Here is a 23,638-nt window from a genome sequence, read left to right as displayed (position 1 = left end):
GAGCTACAGAACTTGAAATGACGCGCTTCCAATTGCGTTGGAAAGTAGACATCCAGGGCTTTCCAGAAATATATAATAGTCCATACTTTGGCCAAGAATTGATGACGTAAACTGGCGTTCAACGCCAGCCTTCTGCCCAAATCTGGCGTCCAGCGCCAGAAAAGGATCCAAAACCAGAGTTGAACGCCCAAACTGGCACAGAAACTGGCGTTCAACTCCACAAATGGCCTCTGCACGTGCTACACTTAAGCTCAGCCCAAACACACACCAAGTGGGCCCCGGAAGTGGATTTATGCATCAATTACTTACTCATGTAAACCCCTAGTAACTAGTTTATTATAAATAGGACCTCTTACTATTGTATTAGACGTCTTTTTGACCATCTTTGGATCCTGGATTGTATTTTGATCCTGTGATCACGTTTTGGGGGCTGGCCATCTCGGCCATGCCTGGACCTTCACTTATGTATTTTTAACGGTAGAGTTTCTACACTCCATAGATTAAGGTATGGAGCTCTGCTGTTCCTCAAAGATTAATGCAAATACTACTGTTTTCTATTCAATTCATCTTATTTCGCTTCTAAGATATCCATTCGCATCCAAGAACGTGATGAAGGTGATGATTATGTGTGACGCTCATCACCATCTCCCCTATGAACACGTGCCTGACAAACATTTCCGTTCTACATGAAATAAGCTAGAATGAATATCTCTTAGATCTCCTAACCGGAATCTTCGTGGCGTAAGCTAGAATGATGGCGGCATTCAAGAGAATCCGGAAAGTCTAAACCTTGTCTGTGGTATTCCGAGTAGGATTCAATGACTGAATGACTGTGACGAGCTTCAAACTCGCGAGTGCTGGGCGTTAGTGACAGACGCAAAAGGAGGGTGAATCCTATTCCAGCCTGATCGAGAACCGACAGATGATTGGCCGTGCTGTGACAGAGCATGTGAGCATATCTTTCACTGAGAGGAGGGGATGTAGCCACTGACAACGGTGATGCCCTTGCATAAAGCCAGCCATGGAAAGGAGTAAGATTGATTGGATGAAGATAGCAGGAAAGCAGAGGTTCAGAGGAACGAAAAGCATCTCCATTCGCTTATCTGAAATTCCTACCAATGATTTACATAAGTATCTCTATCCCTATTTTAATATTAATTTCGAAAACACCATTATCCATTTATATCCGCCTGACTGAGATTTGCAAGGTGACCATAGCTTGCTTCATACCAACAATCTCCGTGGGATTCGACCCTTACTCACGTAAGGTATTACTTGGACGACCCAGTGCACTTGCTGGTTAGTTGTATCGAAGTTGTGACAATTATGAATTAAGATCAGAGCACCAAGCTTTGGAGCCATTACCAGGGATTATTCGAACCTGGAGATCACAATTTCGTGCACCAAGTTTTTGGCGCCGTTGCCGGGGATTGTTTGAGTTTTCGGCAAGCTTTTGGTCCGGTAACATCAGTGCCAAGTCTGATCCGGCAACAACGCCAAGTTTTTGGCGCCGTTGCCGGGGATTGTTTGAGTTTGGACAACTGACGGTTCATCTTGTTGCTCAGATTAGGTAATTTTCTTTTTGTTTTCTTTTCAAAAATTTTTCAAAAATATTTTCAAAATTTTCTCATATGTTTTCGAAAAAAAAAAATATTTTCAAAAATTTTATTCAAAATTTTTAAGAATGAATTCTAGTGTTTCATGAAGCATGTGAAGCCTGGCTGGCTGTAAAGCCATGTCTAAATTCTTTTGGACTGAGGCTTCCAACCATCAGCTCTTACATGACTGTAGGGTATGTCAGGCATGTCATGTCTGAATTACATGCTGAAGCTTGGCTGGCCATTGGCCATGTCTAGTGTTTTGGACCGGAGCTTTCATTGAAAGCTTGGCTGGCTAGTGAGCCATGTCTAATTCCTGGACTGAAGCTTTAGACTAAGAATGCAAGATTCCTGGAATTCATATTAAAAATTTTGGAATCCTTATTTTTCTTTTTCAATTAATTTTTCGAAAAATATAAAATAAAAATCCAAAAAAATTAGAAAATCATAAAAATCAAAAATATTTTTCTGTTTCTTGTTTGAGTCTTGAGTCACATCATAAGTTTGGTGTCACTTGCATATGCATCTTGTATTTTTCGAAAATTTCATGCATTCATAGTGTTCTTCATGATCTTCAAGTTGTTCTTGGTAAGTCTTCTTGTTTGATCTTGATGATTTTTTGTTTTGTGTCTTTTCTTGTTTTTCATGTGCATTCTTGAATTCTTAGTGTCTAAGCATTAAAGAATTCTAAGTTTGGTGTCTTGCATGTTTTCTTTGCATTACAAATTTTTCAAAAATATGTTCTTGATGTTCATCATGATCTTCATAGTGTTCTTGGTGTTCATCTTGACATTCATAGCATTCTTGCATGCATCACATGTTTTGATCTAAAAATTTCATGCATTGCATCTTTTTTGTGTTTTTCTCTCTCATCATAAAAATTCAAAAATCAAAAAAATATCTTCCCATTTTTCTCTCATCAAATTCGAAAATTTGAGTTGACTTTTTCAAAAATTTTTAAAAAATCAAGTTGTTGCCAATGAGTCAAATCAAATTTTCAATTTGAAAATCTTATCTTTTTCAAAATCTTTTTCAAAAATCAAATCTTTTTCAAAATTCTTAGTTATTTTCGAAAATTCCAAAAATATTTTTCAAAAATATTTTTCTTATTTTTCCATCAAATTTTCGAAAATAACATAGTCAATTAATGTTTTGGTTCAAAAATTTGAAGTTTGTTACTTGCTTGTTAAGAAAGATTCAAACTTTAAGTTCTAGAATCATATCTTGTGATTTCTTATGAATCAAGTCATTAATTGAGATTTTTAAAAATCAAATCTTTTTCAAAAACTAATTTCTATCATATCTTTTCAAAAATATCTTCTCATCTTATCTTTTTCAAAAACATCTTTTCAAAATATCTCTTCTAACTTCCTAACTTCTTATCTTTTCAAAATTTGTTTCAACTAACTAACTAACTTTTTGTTTGTTTCTTAACTTTTTCAAAACTACCTAACTAACTCTCTCTCTCTCTCATTTTCGAAAATATCTTCCCTCTTTTTCAAAAATTTCTTTTTAATTAACTAATTATTTTTATTTTTATTTTTTTTATTTTAAAAAATTTTCGAAAAAAAAAATGTACTAACAATTTTCAAAAATCAATTTTCAAAAATCACTAACCCTTTTTCAAAATAATTTTCGAAAATTATTCCTCCCCCATCTCATTCTATTTATTCATTCATATCCTAACATCTCATCTCACATCTCTTCCATTCGTACAGTTGCATTTCTTCCTTTACATCACGTGCTTTGTCTCCCCCTCTTTTCTTCCACTCACAAAGGGATCCCTATACTGTGGTATAAAGGATCTCTATTATTATTATTATTATTTTTCTGTGCCTTCTTTGTCATATGAGCAGGAGCAAGGATAAGAACATTCTTGTGGAAGCAGATCCAGAACCTGAAAGGACTCTGAAGAGAAAATTAAGAGAAGCTAAAATACAACAATCCAGAGATAACCTTTCAGAAATTTTTGAACAGGCAGAGGAGATGGCAGCCGAAAATAATGATAATACAAGGAAGATGCTTGGTGACTTTACTGCACCTAATTCCAATTTACATGGAAGAAGCATCTCCATTCCTGCCATTGGAGCAAACAATTTTGAGCTGAAACCTCAATTAGTTTCTCTGATGCAGCAGAACTGCAAGTTTCATGGACTTCCATCTGAAGATCCTTTTCAGTTCTTAACTGAATTCTTGCAGATATGTGATACTGTTAAGACTAATGGAGTAGATCCTGAAGTCTACAGGCTCATGCTTTTCCCTTTTGCTGTAAGAGACAGAGCTAGATTATGGTTGGATTCTCAACCCAAAGACAGCCTAAACTCTTGGGATAAGCTGGTCACGGCTTTCTTAGCCAAGTACTTTCCTCCTCAAAAGCTGAGCAAGCTAAGAGCTGATGTTCAAACCTTCAGACAGAAAGAAGGTGAATCTCTCTATGAAGCTTGGGAAAGATACAAACAGTTGACCAAAAAGTGTCCTTCTGACATGCTTTCAGAATGGACCATCCTGGATATATTCTATGATGGTTTATCTGAGCTATCAAAGATGTCACTGGACACTTCTGCAGGTGGATCCATTCACCTAAAGAAAACGCCTGCAGAAGCTCAAGAACTCATTGACATGGTTGCTAATAACCAGTTCATGTACACTTCTGAAAGGAATCCTGTGAGTAATGGGACGCCTATGAAGAAGGGAGTTCTTGAGGTTGATACTCTGAATGCCATATTGGCTCAGAACAAAATATTGACTCAGCAAGTCAATATGATTTCTCAGAGTCTGCATGGAATGCAAGCTGCATCCAACAGTACTCAAGAGGCATCTTCTGAAGAAGAAGCCTATGATCCTGAGAACCCTGCAATAGCAGAGGTAAATTACTTAGGTGAACCTTATGGAAACACCTATAACTCAACATGGAGAAATCATCCAAATTTCTCATGGAAGGATCAAAAGCCCCAACAAGGCTTTAATAATGGTGGAAGAAACAGGTTTAGCAATAGCAAGTCTTTTCCATCATCAACTCAGCAACAGGCAGAGAACTCTGAACAAAATGCTTCTAATTTAGCAAATCTAGTCTCTGATCTATCTAAGGCCACTGTAAGTTTCATGAATGAAACAAGGTCTTCCATTAGAAATCTGGAAGCACAAGTGGGCCAGCTGAGTAAAAGGATCACTGAAATCCCTCCTAGTACTCTCCCAAGCAATACAGAAGAGAACCCAAAAGGAGAGTGCAAGGCCATTGACATAAGCGCCATGGCCGAACCTGTGAGGAGAGGAGAGGACGTGAATCCCAAGGAGGAAGACCTCCTGGGACGTCCAGTGATCAATAAGGAGCTTCCCTCTGAGGAACCAAAGGATTCTGAGGCTCATCTAGAGACCATAGAGATCCCATTGAACCTCCTTATGCCCTTCATGAGCTCTGATGAGTATTCCTCTTCTGAAGAGAATGAGGATGTTACTGAAGAGCAAACTGCCAAGTTTCTTGGTGCAATCATGAAGCTGAATGCCAAATTATTTGGCATTGATGCTTGGGAAGTTGAACCTCCCTTGTTCATCAATGAACTAAGTGATCTGGATCAACTGACATTGCCTCAGAAGAGACAGGATCCTGGAAAGTTCATAATACCTTGTACCATAGGCAACATGATCTTTAAGGCTCTGTGTGACCTTGGTTCAGGAATAAACCTCATGCCCCTCTCTATAATAGAGAAACTGGGAATCTATGGGGTGCAAGCTGCTAAAATCTCATTAGAGATGGCAGACAGCTCTAGAAAACAGGCTTATGGACAAGTAGAGGACGTGTTAGTAAAGGTTGAAGGCCTTTACATCCCTGCTGATTTCATAGTCCTGGATACTGGAAAGGAAGAGGATGAATCCATCATCCTAGGAAGACCTTTCCTGGCCACAGCAAGAGCTGTGATTGATGTTGACAGAGGTGAAATATTCCTTCAATGGAATGAGAACTCCCTTGTGTTTAAAACTCAAGGATCTCCCTCTGCAACCATGGAGAGGAAGCAGAAAAAGCTTCTCTCCAAGCAGAGTCAACCAGAGCCCCCACAGTCAAACTCTAAGTTTGGTGTTGGGAGGCCACAACCAAACTCTAAGTTTGGTGTTGAACTCCCATATCCAAACTCTAAGTTTGGTGTTGGAGAGTCTCAACAAAGCTCTGCACATCTGTGAGGCTCCATGAGAGCCCACTGTCAAGCTATTGACATTAAAGAAGCGCTTGTTGGGAGGCAACCCAATGTTTATCTAATTCTTATTTTTATTGTTTTTCATGTTTTCTTAGGTTCATGATCATGTGGAGTCACAAAATAAACAAAAAATTCAAAAACGGAATCAAAAACAGTAGAAGAAAAATCACACCCTGGAGGAGCATCTGTCTGGCGTTCAAACGCCAGAACAGAGCATAGTTCTGGCGCTGAACGCCCAGAATGGGAGCATCCTGGCGCTGAACGCCCAGAACAAGCATGGTTCTGGCATTCAACGCCAGAAATGGCACACAAATGGGCGTTGAACGCCCAAAATGGCCACCAACCTGGCGCTGAACGCCCAGAGTTGGGTACAAAGGCATTTTTACATGCCTAATGGGTGCAGGGATGTAATTCCTTGAACACCTCAGGATCTGTGGACCCCACAGGATCTACTCAGGATCTGTGGACCCCACAGGATCCACTCAGGATCTGTGGACCCCACAGGATCCCCACCTACCTCCACTCACTTCTTCTCACCACCCCATAAACACTCTTCCCTAAAAGCCCTTCACCAATCACCTCAATCTCTCTTCCCCATTAAACCTTCACCACTCACATCCACCCACTCTTCCCCATAAACCTACCTCATAAAACTCCACCTACCTTCAAAATTCAAAACCAATTTCCCACCCAAACCCCCCATATGGCCGAACCTTAACCCCCCCTCCCTTCCCTATATAAAGACCTCCATTCTTCATCAAATTCACACAACACACCCCTCTACACTCCTCTTGGCCGAAACCACATCTCCCTCTCCCTCTCCATATTTCTTCTTCTTCTTCTTCTATTCTTTTGTTTATTGCTCGAGGGCGAGCAATATTCTAAGTTTGGTGTGGTAAAAGCATAGCTTTTTTGTTTTTCCATTACCATTGATGGCACCTAAGACCGGAGAATCCTCTAGAAGAGGGAAAGGGAAGATAAAAGCTTCCACATCCGAGTCATGGGAGATGGAAAGGTTCATCTCCAAAGCCCATCAAGACCACTTCTATGATGTTGTGGCCAAGAAGAAGGTGATCCCTGAGGTCCCTTTTAAACTCAAAAGAAATGAGTATCCGGAGATCCGACATAAAATTCAAAGAAGAGGTTGGGAAGTTCTAACAAATCCCATCCAACAAGCCGGCATCCTAATGGTTCAAGAGTTCTATGCCAATGCATGGATCACCAAGAACCATGATCAAAGTAAGAACCCGGATCCAAAGAACTATGTTACAATGGTTCGGGGGAAATACTTAGATTTTAGTCCGGAGAATGTGAGGTTGGCGTTCAACTTGCCATACATGGAAGAGAACGCACGCCCCTACACAAGGAGAGTCAACTTTGATCAAAGGTTAGACCAAGTCCTTATGGACATATGTGTAGAAGGAGCTCAATGGAAGATTGACTCCAAAGGCAAGCCGGTTCAACTAAGAAGATTGGACCTCAAGCCTATTGCTAGAGGATGGTTGGAGTTTATTCAATGCTCAATCATTCCCACTAGCAACCGGTCTGAAGTTACTATAGACCGGGACATCATGATCCATAGCATCATGATTGGAGAAGAGGTGGAAGTTCATGAGATTATACCTCAAGAACTCTACAAGGTGGCTGACAAGTCCTCCACCATGGCAAGGTTAGCCTTTCCTCACCTCATTTGCCACCTATGCAATTCAGCTGGAATTGACATAGAGGGAGATATCCTCATTAAGGAGGACAAGCCCATCACTAAGAAAAAGATGGAGCAAGCAAGAGAGCCCAGTCATGGAGCTCAAGAGGCGCAAGAAGCTCATCACCATGGGATTCCGGAAATACCTCAAATGCACTTTCCTCCACAAAACTATTGGGAGCACATCAACACCTCCCTAGAAGAATTGAGTTCCAATATGGGACAACTAAGGGTGGAACATCAAGAGCACTCCATCATGCTTCATGAAATAAGAGAAGATCAAAAAGCAATGAGGGAGGAGCAACAAAGACAAGGAAGAGACATAGAAGAGCTCAAGGACATCATTGGTTCCTCAAGAAGGAAACGCCACCATCACTAAGGTGGATTCATTCCTTGTTCTTCTTTCTTCTGTTTTTCGTTTTCTATGTTATGTGCTTATCTATGTTTGTGTCTTCATTACATGATCATTAGTAGTTAGTAACTTTGTCTTAAAGATATGAATGTCCTATGAATCCATCACCTCTCTTAAATGAAAAATGTTTTAAACCAAAAGAACAAGAAGTACATGAGTTTCGAATTTATCCTTGAACTTAGCTTAATTATATTGATGTGGTGACAATGCTTCTTGTTTTCTGAATGTATGCTTGAACAGTGCATATGTCTTTTGAAGTTGTTGTTTAAGAATGTTAAATATGTTGGCTCTTGAAAGAATGATGACTAGGAGACATGTTATCTGATAATCTGAAAAATCATAAAAATGATTCTTGAAGCAAGAAAAAGCAGCAAAGAACAAAGCTTGCAAAAAAAAAAGGGGCGAAAAAAATTAGAAAAAAAATAATATAGAAAAAAAAAAGCAAGCAGAAAAAGCCAATAACCCTTAAAACCAAAAGGCAAGGGCAAATAAAAAGGATCCCAAGGCTTTGAGCATCAGTGGATAGGAGGGCCTAAAGGAATAAAATCCTGGTCTAAGCGGCTAAACCAAGCTGTCCCTAACCATGTGCTTGTGGCGTGTAGGTGTCAAGTGAAAACTTGAGACTGAGCGGTTAAAGTCAAGGTCCAAAGCAAAAACAAAGAGTGTGCTTAAGAACCCTGGACACCTCTAATTGGGGACTTTAGCAAAGCTGAGTCACAATCTGAAAAGGTTCACCCAATTATGTGTCTGTGGCATTTATGTATCCGGTGGTAATACTGGAAAACAAAGTGCTTAGGGCCACGGCCAAGACTCATAAAGAAGCTGTGTTCAAGAATCATCATACTGAACTAGGAGAGTCAATAACACTATTCGAAATCTGAAGTTCCTATAGATGCCAATCATTCTGAACCTCAATGGATAAAGTGAGATGCCAAAACTATTCAAGAGGCAAAAAGCTATAAGTCCCGCTCATATGATTGAAGCTCTGTTTCATTGATAGTTTGGAATTTATAGTATATTCTCTTCTTTTTATCCTACTTGATTTTCAGTTGCTTGGGGACAAGCAACAATTTAAGTTTGGTGTTGTGATGAGCGGATAATTTATACGCTTTTTGACATTGTTTTTAGTATGTTTTTAGTAGGATCTAGTTACTTTTAGGGATGTTTTCATTGGTTTTTATGTTAAATTCACATTTCTGGACTTTACTATGAGTTTGTGTATTTTTCTGTGATTTCAGGTATTTTCTGGCTGAAATTGAGGGACCTGAGCAGAAATCAGATTCAGAGGTTGAAAAAGGACTGCTGATGCTGTTGGATTCTGACCTCCCTGCACTCAAAGTGGATTTTCTGGAGCTACAGAACTCGACATGGCGCGCTTCCAATTGCATTGGAAAGTAGACATTCAGGGCTTTCCAGTAATATATAATAGTCCATACTTTGGCCAAGAATTGACGACGTAAACTGGCGTTCAACGCCAGTCTTCTGCCCAAATCTGGCGTCCAGCGCCAGAAAAGGATCCAAAACCAGAGTTGAACGCCCAAACTGGCACAGAAACTGGCGTTCAACTCCACAAATGGCCTCTGCACGTGCTACACTTAAGCTCAGCCCAAACACACACCAAGTGGGCCCCGGAAGTGGATTTATGCATCAATTACTTACTCATGTAAACCCTAGTAACTAGTTTATTATAAATAGGACCTCTTACTATTGTATTAGACGTCTTTTTGACCATCTTTGGATCCTGGATTGTATTTTGATCCTGTGATCACGTTTTGGGGGCTGGCCATCTCGGCCATGCCTGGACCTTCACTTATGTATTTTTAACGGTAGAGTTTCTACACTCCATAGATTAAGGTGTGGAGCTTTGCTGTTCCTCAAAGATTAATGCAAATACTATTGTTTTCTATTCAATTCATCTTATTTCGCTTCTAAGATATCCATTCACATCCAAGAACGTGATGAAGGTGATGATTATGTGTGACGCTCATCACCATCTCCCCTATGAACACGTGCCTGACAAACATTTCCGTTCTACATGAAATAAGCTAGAATGAATATCTCTTAGATCTCCTAACCGGAATCTTCGTGGCGTAAGCTAGAATGATGGTGGCATTCAAGAGAATCCGGAAAGTCTAAACCTTGTCTGTGGTATTCCGAGTAGGATTCAATGACTGAATGACTGTGACGAGCTTCAAACTCGCGAGTGCTGGGCGTTAGTGACAGACGCAAAAGGAGGGTGAATCCTATTCCAGCCTGATCGAGAACCGACAGATGATTGGCCGTGCTGTGACAGAGCATGTGAGCATATCTTTCACTGAGAGGAGGGGATGTAGCCACTGACAACGGTGATGCCCTTGCATAAAGCCAGCCATGGAAAGGAGTAAGATTGATTGGATGAAGATAGCAGGAAAGCAGAGGTTCAGAGGAACGAAAAGCATCTCCATTCGCTTATCTGAAATTCCTACCAATGATTTACATAAGTATCTCTATCCCTATTTTAATATTAATTTCGAAAACACCATTATCCATTTATATCCGCCTGACTGAGATTTGCAAGGTGACCATAGCTTGCTTCATACCAACAATCTCCGTGGGATTCGACCCTTACTCACGTAAGGTATTACTTGGATGACCCAGTGCACTTGCTGGTTAGTTGTATCGAAGTTGTGACAATTATGAATTAAGATCAGAGCACCAAGCTTTGGAGCCATTACCAGGGATTATTCGAACCTGGAGATCACAATTTCGTGCACCAGTCTCCATGAGAGATCATCTTGTTTTCTTCTTGGTTTAGATAATCACACTTAGAAATCACAAGGAGCATACGGTTGGAGGCTAGCATTTCAAGCTAAAGGATGTTACATGTCATCTCCTCCATTGCTCCTAAGTTTCGGCTATAAGCATTGATTTTCCATTAATTATCAAGTTGCCTTTGTTTGGAAGGTTTAGTGTTTCTAACGTGTTTTATGGTGACTATCAAGACTAAGGTAAGGGTGATAATACTTGTTTGACTTTTATGCTTGATAATTGATATGTGTATGCTCTCTTTAAAGGTGTATGATGCATGAATTGCATGAATATTAATTATATGATGAATTTCTTCATTTTGATGAAATGAATGCTATGTGTGAACATGAGTACTATGCCTAAATATATTATTGAGTGACGAACAATGAGAAGCACTTGGCGGTGAACTTCATAATTATAAAAGACACTAAGATGTAAGAATAAGTTTTAAAATGAATATTTAGGAAGATGATTAAGAAGGTAAGTGAAAGATATGATGAAAAGAGGTTAAACTTAGAGTATGATCCTAGAAAAAATTGTATGATATTCCAAGAGTGACACTCAGGAAAGCTAGATATTAGGGTTAATTATGTAATTAATGGAGTTTAGGACTAAAAACATGAAATAGAAGCATTATAGGTAAGAGTGGAATATTATATAATCTAACTAGATCCAAGTTGTAAATAAGATGAAGGTTGAGTCTAAATAAGAATCTTAGTAAAGAATTAGGGGTAAGAAGGTAAAACTAAGATAAAAATTCAAGAATCTAGAAAAAAATGTAACACTTTAGGCTAATAAGGGTAAAATAGGTATTAATAAAATATTTAGAGTTAATATGGTAAATTAGAGTGTAAATTACCAACTTGATTAATAATTAACACTAAGATGATTAATTATGATACTTAGGGTTAAAATGGTCATTTAGAGAAAAATAAGATCTAAATTATTAATAAGTAAGTCTTAGGGGTAAATAGTCTTTATGAAAAAATATAATGATAATATAGTAGAGTGTCATTTTTAGGATAAATAAGAGTATAAAAGACTTATAAAATTTAATGAAAGCTTGGGCAACATGGTATCGAGGGGGAAAGGTTAAGAGTAAGAGAATCTCTTGAGCTATGAAATGATATCATGGTAGTGTATTGAGTGAGTAAAGGTAGCCCCTTCGATAAGTCACTACACTAAGTCACTACACTGTACCCCAAAAAGAAGCAAAAGACCCAATGATGCGTAATGGTCACCTGGTAGTATGGTGTTATAAACGGCTAGCCAGAAGTGTGGGGACGCCCACAGAATGTCGAGTCGTTTTTTAGTTTGAAGGAAATTCTGACATGGCGATCAGATGCTTGTTTTTGTATTTGACATGGCGATCAAATACCTTTTATAATGAAGCACACTAGCTGGAAAACCATATTCAGAACTTGTATCTGGGTAATGTCAGGAGTGGGTAGGCAACTAGCACATGAGTTCATGGTCTGCACTAGGATGAGGCATGCAGTATAATTGATTGTACATTTGCTTGAAATTAAATTGAATGCTTGTGAATGCTACTTGTGCTTTGTTATTTGTTTCACTGCTTGTATGTGTGTGACTACTTTGAACATAGAATTAGGACCCAAATTCTCCCAAAACCTAGGCTTACCACGAAAACCTCTTTGTTCTTTGTTATCGCCTTGTTGGGAACCATTTGTTCTCACCTTTTTTTTCCCACATCGCAGATGGGATCGGCAGTCATGTTCTTTGAGATTCCTACTTCGAGCTACTATTGGGATCCCCTATGGAGTGGGACAGTCATATGGGATGACATCCAAACCCGCACTTATGCTTTTTCTGAGCGCTCTTTCTCTCATCTCCTTCTTAGTCAGGAGTTCGATCCTGATTCTCCTTATGATTTTCTGCTATCTGAGTTACACCCTGGAGGTCCCTACTCTGCTTTTTCTCCTCAGTCGCTGTACACAACGAAGCCTGAGTCAGAGTCACCTTTCAACATTCAACCTATTTACCTTGAGTAGTTTGACCCTGTACCTGAGCCTTCAATGTTGGTGGAGTCTGTGCTGGATTATTAGGCTTTGGAGCCGTTGGATACTCAATTCGGTTCTTTAGGAAAGGTCGTCATTGCCGCCATGTCTAATGACTTTTTGTCAACTCCTTCCGACGAGACACCGTCTAATATCCTTCCACCTTGGGAGGACGCGATGACTATTAATCTGACTTCGAGTTCATAGGAGTACGCTACATCCGGAAAAGCATAGCTAGATACTAGTAAAGGATATTTTTCCTCACATTTAATATATTTTATGAGAGTTTAGGATCTTTTGTATAGTAGCCTGACTCCAGTCTAGGGTAGTTTTTACGAAGCCGGAGTTGATGCTTAGTGTGTGTGTGTGTGTGTGTATATATATATATATATCATCAGTATTTGATATGGTCTATGACAACCTTTATATGAAACTCAGCCTTTGGGCGTATCTATGTGAAATATCTATCTGTGCTTTTCGCTTTTATTTTTGAATGTGTTATTCGCCTAATGATCAAAGCTAATACTGATATAATCTTATATAATTCACACTTATAATACACGCTACAGGCTCATATTAATATAAATAATATATAGTCTAGAATCTTAGGATTTAACCAGATGGTAACACCTAATGACTGGCATTGGTCATGATATGTTGAAAATTGGATCATTACACTTACGGCATTCAAAATCTTTTTGCAACATCCCATTATTAGAATCCTCAATATTTGACCCCACTTGACTACCCTCAAGTGGCATGTTTTTGTCAACCATTAACTTTCTAATATTTGTTCTAGCTGTTCCACTTGAGAGGATATCATCACCAATGTCCATAGAAATTCCTCTATATAAATCGACGAGAAAAACAAATAACTCCAAGAGATATATATTTTTTCAACGATTGTGCTAACTCCTTATTAGACATATGTCCTCATCATCACGTATTGATACCTAAGTCACACAACATCTTATTAGAATTGATAATAACATAATAAAATTATAATAAAAAGTGTCATCTATAAAACATAAAATAATAAGAATAATTAAATAATCGCTATAAATAATAAGATTATACCTTTTGTAAAACAAAGTGTCATCTACTTCCGTCGGATATTTATAATAGATTTTTTCATTCTCTTTGTGTGTTGTTGACTAATAGCGTGCACTATAAAATTCTTTAATATTGTTAGACATCTTATTTCAGCTGGCATGTATACAAAAGTCATTTGAGCATAACTAAATACAACGGATTCATTTCAATTATATACTATTTTTTCATCATAATAAATAAATAACAATGGTATCCGAGACATTTTACATAATAAAAATAAAAAAAATATAATAAAAGATGAAAGAGAGAGATGAGTGATTATTTTTACTGAGCAGCTTCTCACTCGATAGTATCTATAGTATTTAAAAAAATTCATCAAAAACCTGTGCAAATCACGTGAATTAGGTTCGCTTAAGACTTAGACAAACTTTATACAATTACAAGCAGTTTGTCTAGTATCTAGGCAAACTTCTCTAAAATTAAAAAAAAAAAAGATGTTTTAATTGTTATAAGAATTAAAAAAATTATTTTATTATAAAAAAATTCTGAAATGTAATATTTAACATGTATCAGTGTCATTACATGAGACATTAATAAAGTATTTTTTGACATGTGACTATTTAATAAGGTTAAAAATTTGGATCCAATTAATTAATGAATAAAAATTTAAGAACAAAGTGATTGTTATCGCAAGAAACACACATTTAAAAATAATAAAAAAATTGATAATATTTAAAATGGTATAATAGATTAAACAATCTTAAATAAATAAATATCTACCATTCATAATTATTCAATGATCATAAATAAATTAAGAGTGTAATTGAAAAATTAATTAATCTCATATTGATATTAAAAATACAAAAGATATTTTGAACATACATTTTTAAATCATCTATTACTATTTAGTTTTCACCAGATTTGTGAAGTCAAATTCTTTCATTAATATTTATTATCACTAAAATTAAACTGAATTAGTCTAGTAGTTAGTTCACGAGTCTGCTTAAGCAAGTGTCAGGATTCGAATTTCATTTTGTACATGCAATAATTTATTGGCTAATGAAAAACTCTTAAATAGAATTTTGATCCGTAATAGATTAATCATTGACCTGTCAGAATAAAAAATACCGTAAAAAACCAAAAATATTTATTACAACTACTTTTTGAACCCCACGTTCATTTAATACTTTTACAAGCAAAATGCTTATGAGTCTTGAGACTCTTGGCCAAAAAATTTTGTATAGGCATTGAAAAATGGAGGTTTGAATCAAGGCGCTCTTTTAAAATTCGAAGCGTGTAATAGAGTAAGTAGGAAATTTTTTCAATGTGATGGAATGCGAGTGTACAAAAAAAGATAAAGACAAAAAGAGAGTACTTTAAAGAGTAGTCTTTGTACTACAATGCAGATAATTGAGAAAAATATAAGGCGCTTAAGAAAGAGACAAAAGTAGCTATAAGTAAAACAAGATTAAGAGCATATGAGGGTCTCTACCAGTCTATAGGCACGAAGGAATGAGAAAAAGGTATATATAGAATCGCAATGAGCCGTGAAAGAAGAACGAGGGACTTGGATCAGGTTAAGTGCATAAAAGATAAAGACAGAGAAATTTTGGCTTAAGAGGAGAAGATCAATAAAAGATGGAAGAGCTATTTCTATGAGTTATTTAATGAAGGACAGAAGACTCTTCTGAGCCTTTGGTTATGCACGAGGGAAGAAAATCAAAACTTTGACTACTATCGAAGGATTCAAGACTTCGAGGTAAAGGAGGCTCCAAAGTGGATGAAAAATGGCAGGGCAGTAGGACCTGATAATATTCCGATTGAAGTTTGGAAGGGCCTTGGAGAGAAAGGCATCGATTGGTTAACCAAACTTTTTAATGAGATTTTAAGGTCTGATGAGTGTATATTTTATACACTTTTTGGCATTGTTTTCTTAGTGTTTTCAATACATTTCATTGAGTTTTAGCTAATTTTAATAGGATTTAATGCAAAATTTACTCTTTGGATTCTACTTTGAGTTGTTATGTTTTTGTTATGATTTCAGGTAATTTCTGGCTGAAATTGGCAAGTTTTGACAAAGTCTGATTCAGAGGCAAAGAATAGAGTGTAGATGTTGTTAGATCCTGACCTTCATGCATTCAAACGAGCATTTCTGGAGCTACAGAGGCCCAAATGATGCATTCTCAATGGTGTTGGAAACATAACTTCTGGGGCTTTCCAGAAATATATAATGGTCTATACTTTTCTTTGAAGAAGACTGCCTATATTGGGCATTTAACGCTCAAATCACCCCCTTTCTGGCATTCCATACCCCAAAGGGAGCAAGCACAGCGTTGAACGCCCAAACCTGGGGTTCAACACCACCAAGGGAGTACAAGGCAGCATGGACATCCCCCTAATGGGCGTTTAAAGCCCATTCCTCAAGCCAGACGCCAAGCTCAACCCAAAACACTCACCAAAGTGGACCCAGCTATAGATTTTTGCACCTTTAGTCTAGTCTATTATATTTTTGTACTCTTTCATTATTAGATTAGTATATATAGGAGAAGATTATCCATGTTTAGGTTCTTAAGCCTTATCTTCTTCACCATTCAAATTACATTGTAAAGCATGAGTCACTAAAGCTCCTAGGTTAAGGTTTGGAGCTCTGCTGATTCTCATGGATTAATAATATTACTGTTTCTATTTCAATCTATGTTTGATTCCATTCTAAGATGTATTTTCGTTCTTCAATTCTTATAAATTTGGGGTGGAACTAGCGTATGACCCCTTGTTCTACATGAGTTCTTGCGAGTTTCGAGAGGGATAGCATTGAACTACAAGCTTGAGATTACATCTCTTAGACGGCTAATCCACAATCCTGTTGGGGACATGGAAACATCTGTTCAGTCGGGATTTGGGGCGATTAGGGCCTTCGTGGTATAAGCTAGAATCGTACAGCTTCATTCTCCGATCCGAAAGATCTGACCATGTCTGTGGCATTTTGAGTTGGATCACCAGAGATTGAATTGCTAGAGCTTCACCCTCGTTCAGATTGAATGACCATTAGCGTGGCATTTAATGTGGATTAGAGGAGATTAATGACCATTAGCGTGGCATTAATCACTTACAACTTGCCATGAAATGAATCATTCATTATTGGAATAGACAGTAAGAAAAGTTAATCCGGAAGGATAAGGCATCTCCAAAACCTTAACTGATTTCTCACAATTGTTTCCTCGCTATTTCTTTATTGATTTCTGGTTTTGTTTATGCACATTCAACAACAAAGAATCAACTTTCTATTTGCCTGACTAAGATCTTCAGGATAACCACTGCTTGCTCAGTCTGACAATCCTCGTGGGATCAACCCTCACTCACCTGAGGTATTACTTGGATGACCCGGTGCACTTGCCGATTAAGTTGTGCGGAGTTCGAAATTTTATGCACCAAGTTTTTGGCGCCATTGCCAGGGATTGTTTGAGATTGACAAACTAACGGGTGTCTTGTTCCTTAGATCAGGTACTTTTTACTATTTTTCTTTTATTTATGTTTCTTGTGTTTTGGTTTCTTGTTAAAATTTTCAAACTTTTTTGGTTTCTTTTTCAAAAATCTTTCAAAAACTTTTACTTTTATTTAAATCTTGTGTCAGTCTTTAAGTTTGGTGTCTTTTTAGTATTTCTTTTCTTGAGTTTTTTCGAAAATTGTTCTTGAATGTTCTTCATTGTATTCGAATTGTTCTTGGTGTTTTTCTTTGTCCGATTTAAAAATCTTTAAAGTTTGGTGTCTTCTTGTATTTTTCTTTCAAAATTTCGAAAATAGTGTGGTTTGATCTTAAAATTTTTAAGTTTGGTGTCTTTTTGTTTTTTTCCTTTCAATTTTCAAAAATCTTATCTTTTGATTTCAAAAATTTTAAGTTTGGTTTCCTAATTAGTTATCTTTTTGCTTATCTTTTTAAAATTTAAAATTTTCTTGTTTATCTTATTAATCTTTTTCAAATTTTTATCTTATCTTTTTTTCTTTCTTTGAATTTCAAAAATCTTATCTTATCTTGTTTTAAATTCAAATTTAAAAAAAAATTCAAATTTCAAAATTTTAAATTTCAAATTTCTTGTTATCTTATTTTGATTTAATTTCAAAATTTAAGTTTGGTGTCTTGATAGTTATCTTTTAGTGTTTATCTTGTTATCTTTTTAGATCTTTATCTTATCTTTTTCCTTTTCTTTGAATTTCAAATTTTGTTATCTTATCTTGTTTTAAATTCGAATTTTAAAATTCAAATTTCAAAAATTTTATCTTATCTTAATTCAAATTCAATTTTCAAAATTCAAAATTTTAAAATTCAAAATTCAAATTTTAAAATTCAAATTGCAAATTTTCAAAATTCGAATTTCAAAAATTAACTTCAAATCTTATCTTTCCTTGTTTGACTTTTTCTTTCAAATTTTAAATTTCAAGATCTTCTTTTGACTTTCCCTTTTCAATTTTCAATTTTTCAAAATTAAATCTTTTATTTTATTTTCAAATCTTGTTAGTTAGTTAGTTAGTTACTTGTTTTATCTCTTATTCTCCTTATCTCAACCTCTTTCTCCCTCTTCTTTTTCGAAAATATCCCCTTCTTTTCTCTCCCTCAATTTTCGAAAATTAATTTAATTAAAGGGCACCTACAATTTCCTTTCCTTATATATACTCCCCTCACAAAGAGATCTCTATACTCTGACATAGAGACCCCTTGCTCTCCATCTCTTTGGATTCTTTCTTTTTGTTTATGAGTAGGAATAGGGACAAAGAATCCTTCTTTAATCTTGACCCTGAACCTGAAAGAACACTAAGGAGACGTCTACAGTAAGCTCAAAAAGCCAGAGGTAATCTCGTAGAAGCTCTTGAGCAAGAAGCTGAAGAAACAACAATGGCAGCTAACCTAGATAATGGAGGAGACGCAAGAAAGGTCCTTGGATCTTACTCTGCACCCAATTCTAACTTCTATGGGTGCAGCATCTCTATACCTGCCATTAATACAAACAACTTTGAGTTGAAACCTCAACTTGTCACTCTAGTTCAACAGAACTGCCAGTTTTATGGACTTTCACAGGAAGATCCCAACAAATTCCTATCTAACTTCTTACAGATATGTGACACTGTCAAGACTAATGGAGTAGACCCAGAAGTCTACAAGCTCATGCTCTTTTCCTTTGCAGTAAGAGACAGAGCAAGACTATGGCTGGATTCTCAGCCTAAAGAGAGCCTAGATACATGGGAGAAGGTGGTCAATGGTTTCTTGACCAAATTCTTTCCACCTCAGAAGTTGAGTAAGCTTAGGGTGGAAGTTCAAACCTTCAGACAAAAAGAATGTGAATCCCTTTATAAAGCTTGGGAAAGATACAAGAAACTAATCAGGAGATGTCCTCCTGACATGATCTCAGAATGGACCAAGCTAGAGATATTCAATAATGGCCTTTCTGAGATGTCCAAGATGTCCTTGGACCGCTCTGCAGGTGGATCCATTCACTGGAAGAAGACTCCTGAAGAGGCACAAGAGCGCATAGACATGGTTGCCAACAACCAGTACATGTACACTTTTGAGAGAAATCCTGTGAACTGTGGGACCACTTAGAAGAAAGGCATTCTAGAGGTGGATACCATAGACGCCATCTTAGCTCAGAACAAGCTCATATCCCAGCAGATCAACATGATCTCTCAGCACTTGAATGGGACCCAAAGCCCAGCTGCTTACTGTCCAGAGACAGTGTTTAAGTTGGATGTTGCTGACAACACTTGGACCACCATGGAGGAAGTGAATTACATGGAAAACCCCTCCAGACCATCCAACAATAATCCCTATTCGAATACATGCAATTAGAGATAGAGGAGTCACCCTAACTTAGGATGGAGAGAGTAGCAGAGGCCTCAACAAGCCTTCAACAACAACCAGAATAGAATGAACTAGAATAGGTTCAATAACAAACCATTCGAATCATCTCAGCAACAGATGGAGACACCCAAGCAGAGCCTCTCTGACTTGGCCACCATAGTCTCCAATCTCACTAAGACTACTCACAATTTTATGACAGAAACTAGGTCTTCCATCAAGAATTTGGAAGTACATATTGGTCAACTAAGCAAGAAGATCCCAGAGATCCCCTCAAACACTCTTTTAAGTAACACAGAGATAAATCCAAAGGAAGAGTGCAAGGCCCTCATTGTGGAAGCCAAGGCCGAACCTACAGAGGAACCTACTAAGGAGGAACTTAAGGAAATCAGGGCTCATGAGGATGTCCTTATGCACGCCCCTCTGGAAGCAGGTGAGCCTGAAAAATACTCCTCCTCAAATGAGAAAAAAGAGACCAAAGAAGAGCAAATTGCTCGTTTCATGGCAATCCTCATGAAGTTGAAGGCCAGTTCCTCTGATGCAGAGATATTGGAGAATGAACCTCTAGTATTGACCAAGGAACTTAATACCTTAGTTCAGAAGAAGCTGCCTCAGAAGCTACCGGATCCCGGAAGCTTCCTGATTCCCTGTACCATAGGGACAATCACCTTTGAGAAGGCACTATGCGACCTTGGATCAAGCATCAATCTTATGCCTCTCTTTGTAATGAAGAGGCTGGAAATTCTAGAGGTCCAACCTACTAAGATCTCATTGGAGATGGCAGACAAGTCCCTAAAAAGGGCATATGGAATGATGGAGGACGTCCTGGTGAAGGTTGAAAACTTTTATCTCCCTGCAGATTTCGTAATCTTGGACACAGGGGAGGACAAAGACGAATCCATCATCCTAGGAAGGCCTTTTCTAGCACTGCTAAGGCCTTCATCAATGTGGAAAAGGGAGAGCTAGTTCTGCACCTAAAGGAGGATTGCATCCTATTCAAGATCCCCAATCCTCAGTCTCCCTCTAAAGAAGGTACCATAGTACAACACTTTTATATTCCAACCTTCTCTCTCAGTACAGAGCTGCACAGAACCCCCAGACATCAAATCTAAGTTTGGTGTTGGGAAGCTATCATCAGCTATTGAGGAAGAAGGCACCAAGAAGAAGGTACCCAAGAGCTGGAAGAATAAGAAGATCCCCACTGAAGGACTCTCACCTGGAATGAGAGTACTCTTCACTAAAAATCTAGTCCGTCCATACACAATGCATAAGATCCTATCTCTGGAACATGTGGAGCTCATCTATGAGAGCACAGGAAGAAAGTTCACTGTAAGGGGTGAAGATCTGAGCCCCTATTCACCTCCATAAAGGAGCTGTCCATCAAGCTAATGACGGTAAAGAAGCGCTTATTGGGAGGCAACCCAACTGATAGTATAGTAGTTTTTATCCCTTTTCATCTACTTTAGTTTGAATTTATATTGTAGTTTTTCTCTTGCTTTTTGATATTTGTGATTATGTGCAGTACTTAGAACAGTGACAGAAACACTTAGAACTAAAAATAAAACACCCTGGAGAGAGTCCCCTCTTGGCGTTCAACGCCCCACAGGGAGCAGAAGCTAGCGTTGAACGCCAGCCAAGGAGCAGTGTTGGGCGTTTAACGCTCTATATGGAGAAAGGAGCTGGCATTGAATGCCAGGAAGGGAACATCTTGGGGAATGCTCTGGCGTTGAACACCAGTAAAGGAGCAAGGCTGGCGTTCAACGCCCTAAAGGGGGCAGGGAATTCGAAATTCCTAGCCTCTCAGGCCAGTGGTCTCACAGAATCTTCACCTACCCCACATTCCTTCTCTCTCCTGCCTTTTCTAAACCTTGAAACCCACACCCTACTTTCCCTCTTCCCCATACACACTCTTTCCCAAACCCATCATAAATCCAATCACTTTAATTCTCCACCAACCCCACCCACTTCAAAATTCAAAACTTTCCCACCCATTCTTCCCTCCCTCACAATCGAACCCAACCTCATCCCTACCCTATAAATACCCCCTCATACCTCCCTTCCTACTCACACCTTCTATACACATTATCCCTCTTACCCTATATACTTTCCACACTCTTCTTCTTCATCACTTCCTCCACTTGGCCAAAGCCATCCTCCCCCTCTATCTCTATCATTCCTTCTATCCTCTACTCTTTTCTTTCCTTTTGTTTATGTTTGCTCGAGGACAAGCAAAGTTCTTAAGTTTGGTGTTGCAAAAGCTTCGCTTTTTTACTTCTACCATTCCTAAGTATGGCACCAAAGACCAATGAAGTCTCAAGAAAGAGAAAGGAAAAGTTTTCTGCTTCCTCTTCTGAACCATGAGAATCATGGAGATACATCACTAGAGCCTACCAAGATTACTTCTATGCTGTGATGAGGCACAAAAAGGTGATTTCTGAGGTCCCCTTTAAGCTCAAGGAGGATGAGTATCCGAAAATCCTTGAAGAAATCTAGAGAAGGGACTGGAAAATTCTAGCCCACCCTGTCTCAGTTGTTGGCACACTAATAATGCAAGAATTCTAGCCAACACTTGGGTCACAAAGGGGCATGACACTAGTGTGAACCTACAACCCAAGAAATACCGCACATGGTCCGAGAGCAACTATTGGACTTCAGTCCAGAAAGTGTAAGGATGGCGCTCCAACTGCCTCAGATGCTAGGAGACCCACACTCCTACATTAGAAGGGTCAACTTTGACCAAAGACTAGATCAAGTTCTTGCAGACATTTATGTAGAGGGAGCCCAATAGAGGCTAGATGCACACGGCATGCCCTACCAACTAAGTAGGCTTGACCTCAAGCCAGTGGCAAGAGGATGGTTGGAGCTTGTGTAACGCTCCATCATCCCTACTAGTAACCAGTCTGAAGTTACTATTGATCGAGCAATAATGGTGCATTGCATCATGCTCGAAAATGAAGTAGAGGTGCATGAGGTAATTCCTCAAGAAATATACAAGGTAGCCAAAAAAGCCTCCACCAAGGCAAGGCTAGCCTTCCCACACCTCATCTATCGCATGTGCAATTCGGTTGGAATCAACATTACGGGTGATGCCCTTATTGAGAAGGATAAGCCCATCACAAAGGTGAGGATGGAGAATGTCAGAGAGCCGGCACAAGGACCCCAACAAGATCCTGTGCAGCCGCCTCCACCAGTGATCCCTGAGATGCCTCAAGGGATCTACTTTCCTCTCCGTGACTACTGGGATCAATTGAATACCTCAATAGGAGAGCTGAGCTCAAACATGGAACAACTGAGAGTGGAGCACATTGAGCACGCCAACATCCTCCATGAGATAAGAGAAGATCAGAGACGATTGACGGAGCAACATCTGAGGTAAGGGCGTGACATAGAGGATATCAAACGCTCCATTGGATTTTCTAGGGGAAGCAGCAGCCGCCATCACTGAGGTTGTTGAGTCCCATTATCCTTCTGCATATTCTATTTCTATTTTCACTGAGCTATTATGTATTGTCTGTTTTCTTTTCTAAGTTCATGGTCATGTTTAGTAGTTTGTTATTTTCTAGTTTATTTTCGTATTTTATGTCTGTTATAAGATATCCTCTGTATCCTCACCATGCTTAAAAAGAAAATTTATTTGAAAAAGAATAGTGAGATACATAAAGTTTCAAGCATGACATGAGTTATTTCAAATATTTTGATGTGGTGGCCTTGAATTTATTTTCTAAATGTATGAATTAACAGTGCATATTTGATGCTGAAGTTAAGTATGTTGGCTCTTGAAAAATGATGAATTTAGAAAAGTATTATTGGTTATCCGAAAAATGTAATACCCGGTCTAACCGAAATTAATTAAATAATAAGATAAATAGGAGCGAATATGGTTGGAAGATTTGGCAATTGGAATTTGATAATTTAAATATGATATTTGGATTCAGTGAATTTTTCCGAGTCAGAAAACATAGTTTTCTGCGTAAAAGCGCGCAGTGGAATTTTGACCGGCAGTACCGGATGAGATCTGTCTGGTACTACA

This window comes from Arachis hypogaea, chromosome 14, assembly GCF_003086295.3.
Source record: "Arachis hypogaea cultivar Tifrunner chromosome 14, arahy.Tifrunner.gnm2.J5K5, whole genome shotgun sequence".
NCBI classification, from domain to species: domain Eukaryota; kingdom Viridiplantae; phylum Streptophyta; class Magnoliopsida; order Fabales; family Fabaceae; genus Arachis; species Arachis hypogaea.
Note: the sequence above shows the minus strand (reverse complement) of the source record.